The sequence below is a fragment of the Balaenoptera borealis genome, assembly GCF_965194805.1.
Source record: "Balaenoptera borealis genome assembly, chromosome: 6".
Classification (NCBI taxonomy): Eukaryota; Metazoa; Chordata; class Mammalia; order Artiodactyla; family Balaenopteridae; genus Balaenoptera; species Balaenoptera borealis.
Genome location: NC_138863.1, coordinates 43,536,577 through 43,549,393, shown reverse-complemented (window position 1 = coordinate 43,549,393; position 12,817 = coordinate 43,536,577). Strand labels below are relative to the sequence as shown.

General features: G+C 40.2%; 1 pseudogene across 1 annotated transcript in view; it reads left to right on the top strand.

Moving 5' to 3' along the window:
- The window catches only part of LOC309631221 (endonuclease V pseudogene), a 434,994-nt pseudogene that overhangs the window by 364,423 nt on the left and 57,754 nt on the right, over positions 1–12,817 (top strand). The window lies entirely within an intron of this gene.

Below are 12,817 nucleotides of genomic sequence, written 5' to 3'. Positions count from 1 at the left end.
CCACTGATCTCATTAGAAAAGTATTTTAAGTATTTGAAAGCTGTTAAACTCATGATGACAGATACACGTTTCCCAAATTCTAGTTTTTGCTTAAAAGCTTCAATTTTGTTATTGGCAACAGATATTGTCAATTGTTTTCCTTGACGTGACAGTCTCACTTTGTTCGTTTTCAGGAAAATGTCTTCCAAATTCCCACGTCGGTATAGGCATAGTTTGTCAGTCATTCTTTCAAGTAAAATTGGCCGGGACAGTGGGCGGGCAACTCAAACAGTCACACAAGTGCTTTTCCTTGAAATGACCATCATATATTAATATCTGTATGTGCCATTTCATCACACAGAATATTAAGAGACATGGATTCAAGGTCTGAGATTTAATACAATTAATACGTCTTCCTGCTTCACTGAAAATTCTTAACTCAAACTGGCATTTAGAAAATTTTAAGTGTGTGGTGGTGAAGAATGCAATGACTACTAGGATAATTTGGCACCATTGCCTTGGTTCATGCTAAGGCATCAACGTTACCCATCATTGCTTTGGTGCCATCAGTGCAAATGTCAACAGAGTGAAAAGGCAAAACAGTATTATTATAAGAATAGTTTTACCCTGGCGGACCCCCTGAAAAGACCTGGGGGACTATCCTCAGGGGTCCTTAGACAGCACTTTCAGAACCCCTGCTCCATCCACCATCTCCTGCCCACAGTAGTCAGTCACCCAGAGGTATAGATCATGAGGGAATCTCCACCCAAATGAACACTTTTTCTTGGTTAAAACATATGCTTAACCTCTGTTTCCTCTCCTATTTCATGAACTAAGCCAGGCTTCTAAGAAAGGGTATCTCTATATCCACTTTGCTTCTCTTTCTTAGAATCAAGTCTAAAAAGCTAGGTTCCCAATTTTTTGACCCTACACTGGCCTTGGCCTCATCAGTGCCTCAGAGCCAGAAAACAAAAAACAAACAAAACAAAACAAAACAAAAACCCCCAAAACGAAACCAAACAAAAACAAAAACAAAAAACCCAAACCAAAAATATCCCCCAAAAGAATCCAAAGCAAAACAAACAAAAACACTCTAAAGTGCAATCCCCATAAAGTTTCCCAAGCTCAAAGGCCTTCAGAGATTTCTCTCTCCCCTTTAAATGGTCCCCTAATTGCCCTCGTTGTAAGCCCTACTGCTAATTTTTTTTTTTTTGCCTCATTTTAAGAAGGAAATACCAGATGATAGACTTTCAGAAAAACAGATTCTAGTTCTGATTTTGCCACTTTCGAGCAGTACCAAGCTGGTTAAGCTACCTAACCTCTGAGTCCCAAACTCCCTATAAAAATGGGGATATTATAGCTCACAGGAAATTGCTGGGAAGATTCAAAGATCTAATGTCAGGAATGAGATAAGGAAAAATGCTCAGTAGCTATTGCTAATAGAATAATAAACATAACCAGGTTGTAAGAAACTTTGGAGGTCACTAGGTTAACCCTCCATCTTCCCTTCCCTATCGTTGTCCAGACGGGGTTTCAAATGGAGATGAGATGAAGAGAGTTAAAGTGAGATAAGCAGGTTCACACCTGTAAATTGGAGGCAGAGAGGATTCAGTCAATTCTTCTGACTGCTTCTTCTGCTGTGCTAAGTAGAGCTGCTTATTTTGGAGGCAGTGAGACCGGAAGAGAAGGGGTATCACTCTCCCTGCCGCAGGGTGTAAGCCAGCTCCACGTTCTCCCAATTCTTTTATTTTATTTTATTTTATTTTTGGCTGTGTTGGGTCTTCGTTTCTGTGCGAAGGCTCTCTAGTTGCGGCAAGCGGGGGCCACTCTTCATTGCGGTGCGCAGGCCTCTCACTATCGCGGCCTCTCTTGTTGCGGAGCATAGGGTCCAGACGCGCAGGCTCAGTAGTTGTGGCTCACGGGCCTAGTCGCTCCGCGGCATGTGGGATCTTCCCAGACCAGGGCTCGAACCCGTGTCCCCTGCATTGGCAGGCAGACTGTCAACCACTGCGCCACCAGGGAAGCCCCTCTCCCAATTCTTATACAAAGAATATAAACATTTGTTTGTTTTGTTTTTATTTTTGTGGTGGCACCTTACCTCTCCTGTCCAAGCTTCCTCTCTTGTGTGTCCCAAGGGAACGGGGGTGAGTTAGAGTTGGATGCTGGACTGACAGCACACGTTATCAATACATACAGAAATATACACTGGATTCCGAGGTAGCTGTTATCAAATGAGTGGTACAGCAGGATTATTGAGACAAGGCAGTCTGGTGTGGGTCTTAGTAGCTCATCTGTGTGTAAGTCACTCAAGCTCCACCAAAACAATGTCTTGTACAGGGGCTTACTACCTATCTTAAGTTAGAGTTCTCGAGTCCAGTTCCCAATGACAGTGCTCCCTCTACTGCCCACTCGGCAGCATTGCAACTTACAAATGGGCCTTTGTAATAGCACTTTCCCGTAATAGCACATTTTCAGCTTTAACTCCATGGCGGGCAAGGTGCTGAGAACTTCACATGCATTGTTTTACCTAATCCTCACAATACACCCCAGGACTAAGTATCATTCTTATCTCCAAGTGACAGACAAGGAGACCTGGCTTAATGAGGCTAGAAGATTTGGTCAATGTTAATCCGATGGTAAGGGGCAGATTTAGGATTCAAACACAGGCCTGTCTGACTCCAGAAACAGCACTTGAAAGCATTCAGCTTTACTAAAAATCTTATCTGCTCTGATAATAAAAGGAATAAATTGCTCAGAGAGCTATGGAAGAGGTAAATTTAAGGATCTAAGCACAAATTCCAAAATAGAGAGGCTCATTACCTAGTCTATTGGTTAGAGATGATGCAGGTACTCTGATTCTCCAGCGTTTCTGTGGAGCATATGGACAATTAGCCATGCATTTAAAAGTCCTTGATGTATCATGACGGTAGACACATTGCCAATAGAGTTCCAAAACATTTAGCAAATTACGTGCTTCTACAGCATCTTGTTTATACTGTATATGAGGTGACTGTTTCTTCTGAGCCACAAATTAGAAAATGAAGTTTGACAGCAGGCTAGGTTATTTGTTTGTTTTTTTTTTTTTTACATTTTTTCTTTTAATTTCTTTAATGTTGTATCTATTTTATTTATTTATTTTTGGCTGCAATGAGTCTTCGTTGCTGCACGCGGGCTTTCTGTAGTTGTGGTGAGCAGGGGCTACTCTCTGTTGTAGTGCGTGGGCTTCTCGTTGTGGTGGCTTCTCTTGTGGAGCACAGGCTCTAGGTGCACGGGGCTTCAGTAGTTGTGGCACACGGGCTCAGTAGTTGTGGCTCGCTGGCTCTAGAGCACAGGCTCAGTAGTTGTGGCGCATGGGCTTAGTTGCTCCGCGGCATGTGGGATCTTCCCGGACCAGGGCTCAAACCTGTGTCCCTTACATTAGCAGGTGGATTTTTAACCACTGCACCACCAGGGAAGCTCCAGACTAGGATATTTGAATTGTAGACTCTTCCAAAAAAAAAAAAAATTCTGCTTGTGTGGCCAGTTAAATAGCCCTTAACCACCCTATTCTATTTTATGTATTTTTCACACACAATTCTTTCTCTGGACAGAATATTTAGGGGGTCAGGACTAAATGTTATTTTTCTTTGTGTTTCAGTGTCCAGCTCAGTGCCTGGCATAGAGCAGGTATTCAAGGAATGTTTACTGAACAGAGAGAAGAGCTAATGAAGGGCTCTATTATCATAGTCTGTCCTGAGAAGGGCTCTTTCTGATGACTTTTCTTGTCGAGTCCCTTAATTCCTACCAAGGTTTTCACTACACTTGAAAAGTATAATAATATCTCACATTTATACAATTATTAATAGTTATATAAATTAATATAATGATTTAATGTACATCAATTCTATCTGAACACCAAGTTGAAGAGGAAAGAGGAGGTTATCTTTCAATTTCTCTCTCTCTCATTCTCCCTTTCAGATATTTTGGGGAGAGCATGATCTTTACTTAGGAAAAGACTGGTTAAGGTGTTTGGGGTGGTAGGAAAAAGTGAAAAAAACAGCTAAAGGACACCACTTAAAGACATAAATAGAAATTGGGAGAATGAAGCAGATAGGAGAGAAAAAAAGAAAGGAAGGGAAAGAGGAAGATACAGGAAGATAGAGGAAGTTGAAGATGGGGAAAGAATGGGAGAGAAAACAAAACATGGCACAAAACTTGCCTCAAAATGGGGGTCAGTGGAAAGTTTTGAGTAGTGAGGTCTAATGACCCATGTCTAATGATCTATATCAAGTTATTTTTTGTCTCTGTTGCCCACCTCCTTCATCCCTTCCAGGCTTCATGAATGACCAACATGGTTTTTGTTGTGGTACTACTGAAGGAAATGAAAAGAGTATTTTTAAAAGTGTGGTATATCTTTCCATTTATTTAAGCCTTTGATTTCTTTCATTAGTGTTTTGTATATAAATCCTATACATTTTTGTTAGATTTATGCCAAATTGCTTCTTTTTTGGTGTGATTATAAATGGTTTTTTAAAAAATTCAACTTCTACTTGTTCATTGCAATTAACTTTAGTATATTGACATTGCATTCTGTGACCTTGCTAAACTTTCCTAATCAAACTTATAAGCTTTTGTAAAGCAAAGGAAACCATAAACAAAATGAAAAGACAACCTACAGACTGGGAGAAAACATTTGCCAGCAATGCGACCTACAAGAACTTAATTTCCAAAATATACAAACAGCTCATACAACTCAATAACAACAAAAGAAACAACCCAATCAAAAAAGGGGCAGAAGACCTAAATAGACATTTCTCCAAAGAAGACTTACAGAGGGCCAACAGGGCACATGAAAAGATGCTCATCATTACTAACTATTAGAGAAATGCAAATCAAAACTACAATTAGGTATCCCCTTACACAGGTCAGAATGGCCATCATTAAAAAGTCTAAAAATAATAAGTGATGGAGAGGGTGTGGAGAAAAGGGAACCCTCCGACACTGTTCGTGGGAATGTAAATTGGTACAGCCACTATGGAAAACTATACAGAGTTTCCTTAAAAAACTAAAAATAGAGTTACCACATGATCCAGCAATCCCACTCTTGGACATATACCCAGAGAAAAGCATAATTCAAAAAGACACATGCACCCCTATATTCATTGCAGCACTATTTACAATGGCCAAGACAGGGAGACAATCTAAATGTCCTTCGACAGAAGGAATGGATAAAGAAGGCATGGTACATATATACAATGGAATACTACTCAGCCATAAAAAAGAATGAAATAATGCCACTTGCAGCAACATGGATGGACCTAGAGATTATCATACTGAGTGAAGTAAGTCAGCAGAGAAAGACAAATATTATATATCACTTACATGTGGAATCTAAAAAATAGTACAAATGAATTTATTTACAAAACAGAAACAGACTCAGACATAGAAAACAAATTTATGGTTACCAAAGGGGAAGGGGGAGAGGGATAAATTGGGAGTATGGGATTAACAGATGCACACTACCATATATCAAATAGATAAACAACAAGGATTTACTGTATAGCACAGGGAACTATACTCAGTATCTTGTACTAAATTATAATGGAAATATAATTTTTTATATAATATTTATTTATATATAAAATATATATTTTAAAAATTCTTTTGGTTATATGTATATCCAAATCACTTTACTATATACCTGAAACTAACACAGTATTAGAAATCAACTATACTTCAATTAAAAAACTGTATCCATTTTAATTAAATTGTTATATTTATAGACATAAAGTTGTTCATGTTCCCTTTTTGCTCTTTTTAACATCTGTAGAATCTGTAGTAATGTCACCTCTCTCAGTCCTGATACCAGTAATTTCTTTCTTTCTTTTTTCCAAGACAATCTGACTAGAAGATTTTCAATTTTATTGATCATAAAGAACAAGATTTTGGTTTCATTGGTTTCTCTGTTTTTCTGTTATTTTATTAATCCCTGCTCTTGCTTTTATTATTTCCATTCTTCTGCTTACTTTGGTTTCAATTTGCTTTTTTCACGTGTCTTAAGATGGATGCTTAGATCATTGATTGGACCTTTCTTTTCTAATATAAGCATGTACATATTTCCCCTTTACCACTGCTTTAGCTACATCCCACAAATTTTGATATACTGTATTTTAATTTTCATTCATTCTGTTGAAAACACTTTCTAATTTTCCTTATGATTCTTTCTTTGACATATGGGGTTTTTTTAAGAAGTGTGTCATTTAGTTTCCAAGTATGTGGAGATTTTCCAGATATCTTTCTGTTATCTGTTTTGAGTTTAATTCCACTGTGGTTAGAGATTATACTTTTTAATTACTTGAATTATTTTAACTTTATCTTTTTTTTTTTTTAATTAATTTATTTATTTTTGGCTGTGTTGGGTCTTCGTTTCTGTGCGAGGGCTTTCTCTAGTTGTGGCGAGCGGGGGCCACTCTTCATCGCGGTGCGCGGGCCTCTCACTATCGCGGCCTCTCTTGTTGCGGAGCACAGGCTCCAGACGCGCCGGCTCAGTAGTTGTGGCTCACGGGCCCAGTTGCTCCGCGGCATGTGGGATCTTCCCAGACCAGGGCTCGAACCCGTGTCCCCTGCGTTGGCAGGCAGACTCTCAACCACTGTGCCACCAGGGAAGCCCATTTTAACTTTATTGATTCTTGTTTTATAGCACAGAATATGGTTTATCTTGGTCAATATTTAGGATGGTGGTCTCTTTTGCTGTTGAGTAGAGCGTTCTATTAACATCAATTAGGTCAAGTTGGTTGATAGTATTGTTCAAGTCTTCTACATCATTTCTGATTTTCTACCTATTTATTCAAACTATTATTATCAGAGGAGTATTGAAATCTTCAGCTATAATTCTGCATTTGTATATTTCTCCTTCCAGTTCTGTTCTGTCTTTTGTTTCATGTATTTAGAAGCGCTCTTATTAAGTGCATAAACATCTAGGATTATTTTGTCCTCTTGATGCTTTCCCCCTTTATCATTATGAAATCCCTCTTTATCCATGATAATGTTTTCTGCTCTGAAGTCTATTTGTCTTATATTTATATAGCCATTTTCTTTGATTCATGTTAGCATGGCATATTATTTCCCTAATATTTTACTTTTAATTAATTAATTAATTTATATTTGAAGCTGGTTTCTTGTGGGTAGCCTATAATTGGATCTTGCTTTTTTATCCAGTTTGCCAATTTCTGCCTTTGTCGTGTATTATGGGCTTGTTCCATTCTGGCTGTTGGGAATATGAACTATGCCTAGCCCTGTGTGAACTCCAGAAGTTGTCCCACCCTCTCCTTTCTAGTGGTTTCCCCCCCAACTATGGGTAGTTCCTTCACACACAGGTAGTGATCAGTACTCAGCTGAAGAATCAAGGGGAGCCTTCTGCAGTCTCCTTTCTGGTGCTCTGTCCTGTCGATTCTAGCCAACTTGGCCTCCCCAAGCTCTCAACTTCAGCAAGCCTGTCAGGCTCTGTTTGAGTTCCCTCTTACTGTGCAGCAGCCTGGAAACTTTTTCCAAAAAGTAAGCTAGGGCAATCATAAAAATTGCCTCATTTCTTCACTTCCCTCAGGGATCATTCTCTTGCACTGCCTATTCACCAATGTCTGAAAACCATTGTTTCATGTATTTTTCAGTTTTTTTCAAAGTTGTTTAAGGCAGGAGGGTAAATCCACCCCTGGAAGATTTGCCAGATGTAGCAAAACTCATCAAGGCAAGACTCCCAGTTAAATCTGAATATCAGACCAGCAACAAATACTTTTTATCATAACCCATACTTATAGTATAATTATATCTGAAATTCAAATTTAATGGGGCTTCTTGGATTTTATCTGGCAACCTTAATCCCTATTAATTCATCATGTCCAAAGCAGAAGTCCCCATAGACTCTTTTAGGTGCTGGAGCTGTAGACTTGTTTGGAAATCCACTCACTTCAGTGTGAAATATTCACCAAACTCCTACACTGTGCTCATCAGAATGAGAATGATTTAGGGAGGGATCTCCAGGAGGAGATATCAAATTGACAGAGAAGACAAAATAAGCATATATGAGACTAATAAATTCTCAGTTGACCTAAAATACTAGGCATGAATGCCACAGGAATTCAGAAGAGTTAAAGACCAAAATGAACTGAAGTAGCCAGAAAATCCAGGAGACATGGTTAGCAAGAAAAAGTGAAGGATGAAAGGACTGTATTCAGGCACGGGAGGGACAGTGATGCTTAGCCTGCCTGAAGACGTAAGACGCTGATGCAGGACTTAGATTGGCATCCTTCTGGACAGCGAAGAAAATAACCTGAACAAAAAGATGCTCTGAAAGAGCCATCATAAGCAAAGTTAGCTGGTACCAGGGTCTCTGAGAATAGCTGTTCAGTTTGTTCACTGCACAAGGGGAACTGGGTGGGAGGATAGGTGAGGACTGAAATCTACACTGTTTTAATTTCCAAGATATGAGTCTCAGTGCTGGTGCTCATCTAGTCAGAGGAAAGGATGCTTTTTCTAATTTTAAGGTTGTTGTGGGCATCTGAGGTTCTGGGTGGGAGCTTTGGTACATTCCTTCTAAGTAGTCACAGGATAATTACCTCCGGACATCTGACCGAGATGGTTCAGTGTGAGAGCCACTATGGGGAGAGGTAGGTGGAGATGTTTGAAGGTGCATCATCTCTGAACCATGAGCATTTCTTTCCTGGGCTACTAGGAAAAAAAGAGTGCAAAGGGGGCTTCCCTGGTGGCGCAGTGGTTGAGAATCTGCCTGCTAACGCAGGGGACACGGGTTCGAGCCCTGGTCTGGGAAGATCCCACATGCCGCGGAGCAACTAGGCCCGTGAGCCACAACTACTGAGCCTGCGCATCTGGAGCCTGTGCTCCGCAACAAGAGAGGCCGCGATAGTGAACAGGCCCGCGCACCGCGATGAAGAGTGGCCCCCACTTGCGCAACTAGAGAGAGCCCTCACACAGAAACGAAGACCCAACACAGCCAAAAATAAATATAAAAATAAATAAATAAAAGATTACTATAAAAAAACACATTAGAACAATTAATGTTAATTAGGTTGATTAACAGGAAAATAAGGAAAAAAAACTGAAGGGAACGTCTAGACACATTAAAAAAAAAAAGAGTGCAAAGAGAAAGCATGAAATTTTGTATCATGGTTGGAGGGAACAGAGTAGGTTAGTGAGATGGAGCTGATAGGGCTGCGGATGAATATTTTGATAGGACCCTTTGGAAGTTCAACACAAGCCCCAGTGGTCTGTATATTAACAGAAAGCCAATCAATGAAGAATGGCCCTGCGGGTGGGAGACAGATGAATTGGCGATTTGGGGTTAGCAGATGCAAACCATTATATATAGAATGGATAAACAGAGTCCTACTGTATAGCACAGGGAACTATAGTCAATATCCTGTGAGAAACTGCAATGGAAAAGAATTTTTAAAAAGAATGTATATATACGTATAACTGAATCACTTTGTTGTACAGCAGAAATTAACACAACATTGTAAATCAATGTACTTCAATTTAAAAAAAAAAAAAGGAATGGCCGTAAATCCGGTGCTGTGAACTCAAAGGCCTCCTGGGGCAGAAAGATAATGGGCTTGTGGAGAACCTTTCTAACAGATACCTGAAAAATCTTTTTTCTCTGGAAAGTCTTTCAGGAGAAGCTGCAAATCTGGATTTTTAAGGAAAAATCTCTTGCATTTCAATTGTTGGCATAATTCAAAAAAGTGTAAGCCCTCCCCCCGCACACACAGGTACACCTCACAATACACAGTGTGGACTTACACTGTTCTAACCAAATAACACACATCTGCAGGTGTGAATGCTACTAGTGTGCCTTCTCAGTTTTAAAGCAGTATTTCCAAGCCCTAATCATTCTACACACAGTTACATTATCTCCTGGGGGTTGCCCCAAAAAGAAAGAGAAAGGGAAGAGGGAGGAAGAGGAGAACCAAGGCAAATACTACCCAGTTTGGCAAGATGGATGAACGTGAGTATTTTGGAAGACATGAACCAAAACAGTTCCTTTCTCTCCCCTCTCATTCATCAGCTTGATCTTAAAAGAATGAAGCAACCAGATGCAGACTTAACTGGTTGGAGCAATAGTTTTGTATTTAGTTTCGCCCCCCAAATTTCAGACTAGTATCCCTCTCTGGAGATCTGGAGATTATGAGAGTTGTTATAACAAATCTTTGTAGAAAAAAACCTGTATCCCACCTTCACCAGCTTGGAATTCCTTGCTACAAGCAAAAAAAGAAAGAAAGAAAAAAAATCTCTAAAGCAAATAACCACCTGTAACAAATATCTGATTTCTGAAAAACTGTCACGGGAAGGCAATAGCATTTTTTTTTCTTCCATATGTAGAAATTACCAACGACTGTGCCCTCCAAAACCAATCTAAACGAAAGGAAACTAAACTAAATTAGATGTCTCCACGGAAGGTGAACCTCCATCTGTAGCTACATTGGGTGTGAAAATAATGAACTAAATCTTAAAAATGAAGGATTGCTATCTTTTTTCTCTTAAGAAATGTTTGACTTTGCAAATCACTGCTGCTGAGCTGCAATAAACGTATATCTTGTCTGTTTGGCTGCTGCCTGCATTGATCTGTCTTTGTCAACTACCGAGTTCCTTCCTAGTTTTATGTTATGTTAGAACAATGCAGGTGGGGAGTCTGAGGCACAATGAAGAACACAGTCTTTAATGGAAAAGTGCTATTTTAAGGACAGCCAATCCTATTACCTAAATCTTTCCAGTTGGTCAAGTTGTAAAGGTTTTCTCTTCCCTAGCCAATTTGAAGGCTAGAACATTAAAGAAGCACCAGAGGGCACTCTTCTCACAGGGAAACCAACTCACAGAGCAACTAAAGATGGAGGCTTCTTCTGAATTTATCTATAACAGTTCCTTTCACATTTAAACGAGACAAGTATTATTCTCTAGGCTTTTGTCATCTGTGACTGAATAACGGCCTTGTCCCTGAGACATCACAGGGTTTACAGAATTGATATATTAGACCCACCAACTTGCTCTACGGCAAGTGTGTTGGATAGTACTTTACACCAGGATGGATGTGTAGGGGAACAGCGGTGGTGTGAACAATAACACTTAGGTCAACGAATGGTGGGGCTTTATTCTTGGCTTGGCTTAACCTGAATACCTGAATGGTGACACTGTCAGGTTCATGCCTAGGTGAGATCTGAGCCAGGAATTTGGTCAATTTAGATAAAAATCATTGTTTGCACTTTATTTACTTGGGTTTTTCAAATTTACCCAGAGCGGTACTGCCAAGAGATCAGGAATCTCTTGCCTTTCCATAACATTCACCACGTCACCCACCAAAAAACATGTTATCTAAGTAAATATGGTGTACTTGCTATGCAAATTCACCTTCAATATAAATTCTTTGGCTGTCCCTTCCAGAAAAGGTGCTACTTTTTTTTTTTTTTTAAGATTTATTGATTGATTGATTGCTATGTTGGGTCTTCGTTTCTGTGCGAGGGCTTTCTCTAGTTGCGGCGAGCGGGGGCCACTCTTCATCGCGGTGCGCGGGCCTCTCACTATCGCGGCCTCTCTTGTTGCGGAGCACAGGCTCCAGATGCGCAGGCTCAGTAGTTGTGGCTCACGGGCTTAGTTGCTCCGCGGCATGTGGGATCTTCCCAGACCAGGGCTCAAACCCGTGTCCCCTGCATTGGCAGGCAGATTCTCAACCACTGCGCCACCAGGGAAGCCCCAAAGGTGCTACTTTTAAGTTCTCTCTTTATGGAAATTCTAGAGCCACTACTGCTTATTTGTTAGTTCACTGGTTTTTCCAGAGAACTTTCCCTAATAATCCAATTCACTTGTCATATAAAGGCAAGGCCTCTGCATTCACTTCCTCATTTGCTACAAGGGGCAGAAAAATCCACCGGGAAATTTGGGTGGTAGTCATCTTTATCAAGTGTTGCTATGACATCAAAGATTAATTAATAAAAATAATGTTCGTTCTCATAAATACTAAGATCCCTGGTAATGTACCAAAGAGCTAGCTAGCTATTCAAACTCCCTTTTAGATGGCGTTCAGTCTGTAGATTCAGGGCAGAGAAGCTTGTCATGTTTGGTCGTATCAGCAGCAGCAGCCAGTTAACCAGATGTAACATGAAACTCTGACATGGTTGCATAGTGGTGACTTGTGCTCTGAGTGCATTGTCCTCTCTCTCACACTCTGTAATACTGCCCCATTGTAAACAAGACGGCTGGCTTAACTGGGATATCCTCTAAAAATATTTAAACTAAAACAGAAGCTGACATCATAGGGGAAGGCTGTATTCCCTGTGTTTGAATTTCTAACTTCCTATGCCATTCCCAGAGAAAGCCACTCTGTGTTGCTTAATAATGATAACAATGGATTACATACAGTGGTTGGCAAAAGGAGAAAAAAATGATTAGATCATCCAGGCAACTCATCTTTCCAGCCAAGGGCAGAATTCCCAGATAGGGAATCTAACACTTTATTTAAGGCAAAGGGCCAAGTAGTAAGATCTACACTGACTTCGTTGTGCTGTCTTCTCTGGCAATACTGACAGAGCACCAAATCTGTTTTAGTTGGCTGTGCTCCTCTCTACTTGATTCCTTAAATGGGAGCTTCCAACACAGTGCTGCTCTTTTTTTTTGGAGATAACCAACGGAGTAGATGGTACCTGGTGAAAGGTAATTAACTCTTGTAAATGACGCCTGCGCAAAACTCAAGGTCAGGTTACTGCAGAGAACACCTTTACAGGACAAGGCCAACAAGGGGGAAAGTCCTCGAGGGCCCTCGCGTCTGGAGAGGCTTTCACCTTTGCTGTGTACTGTT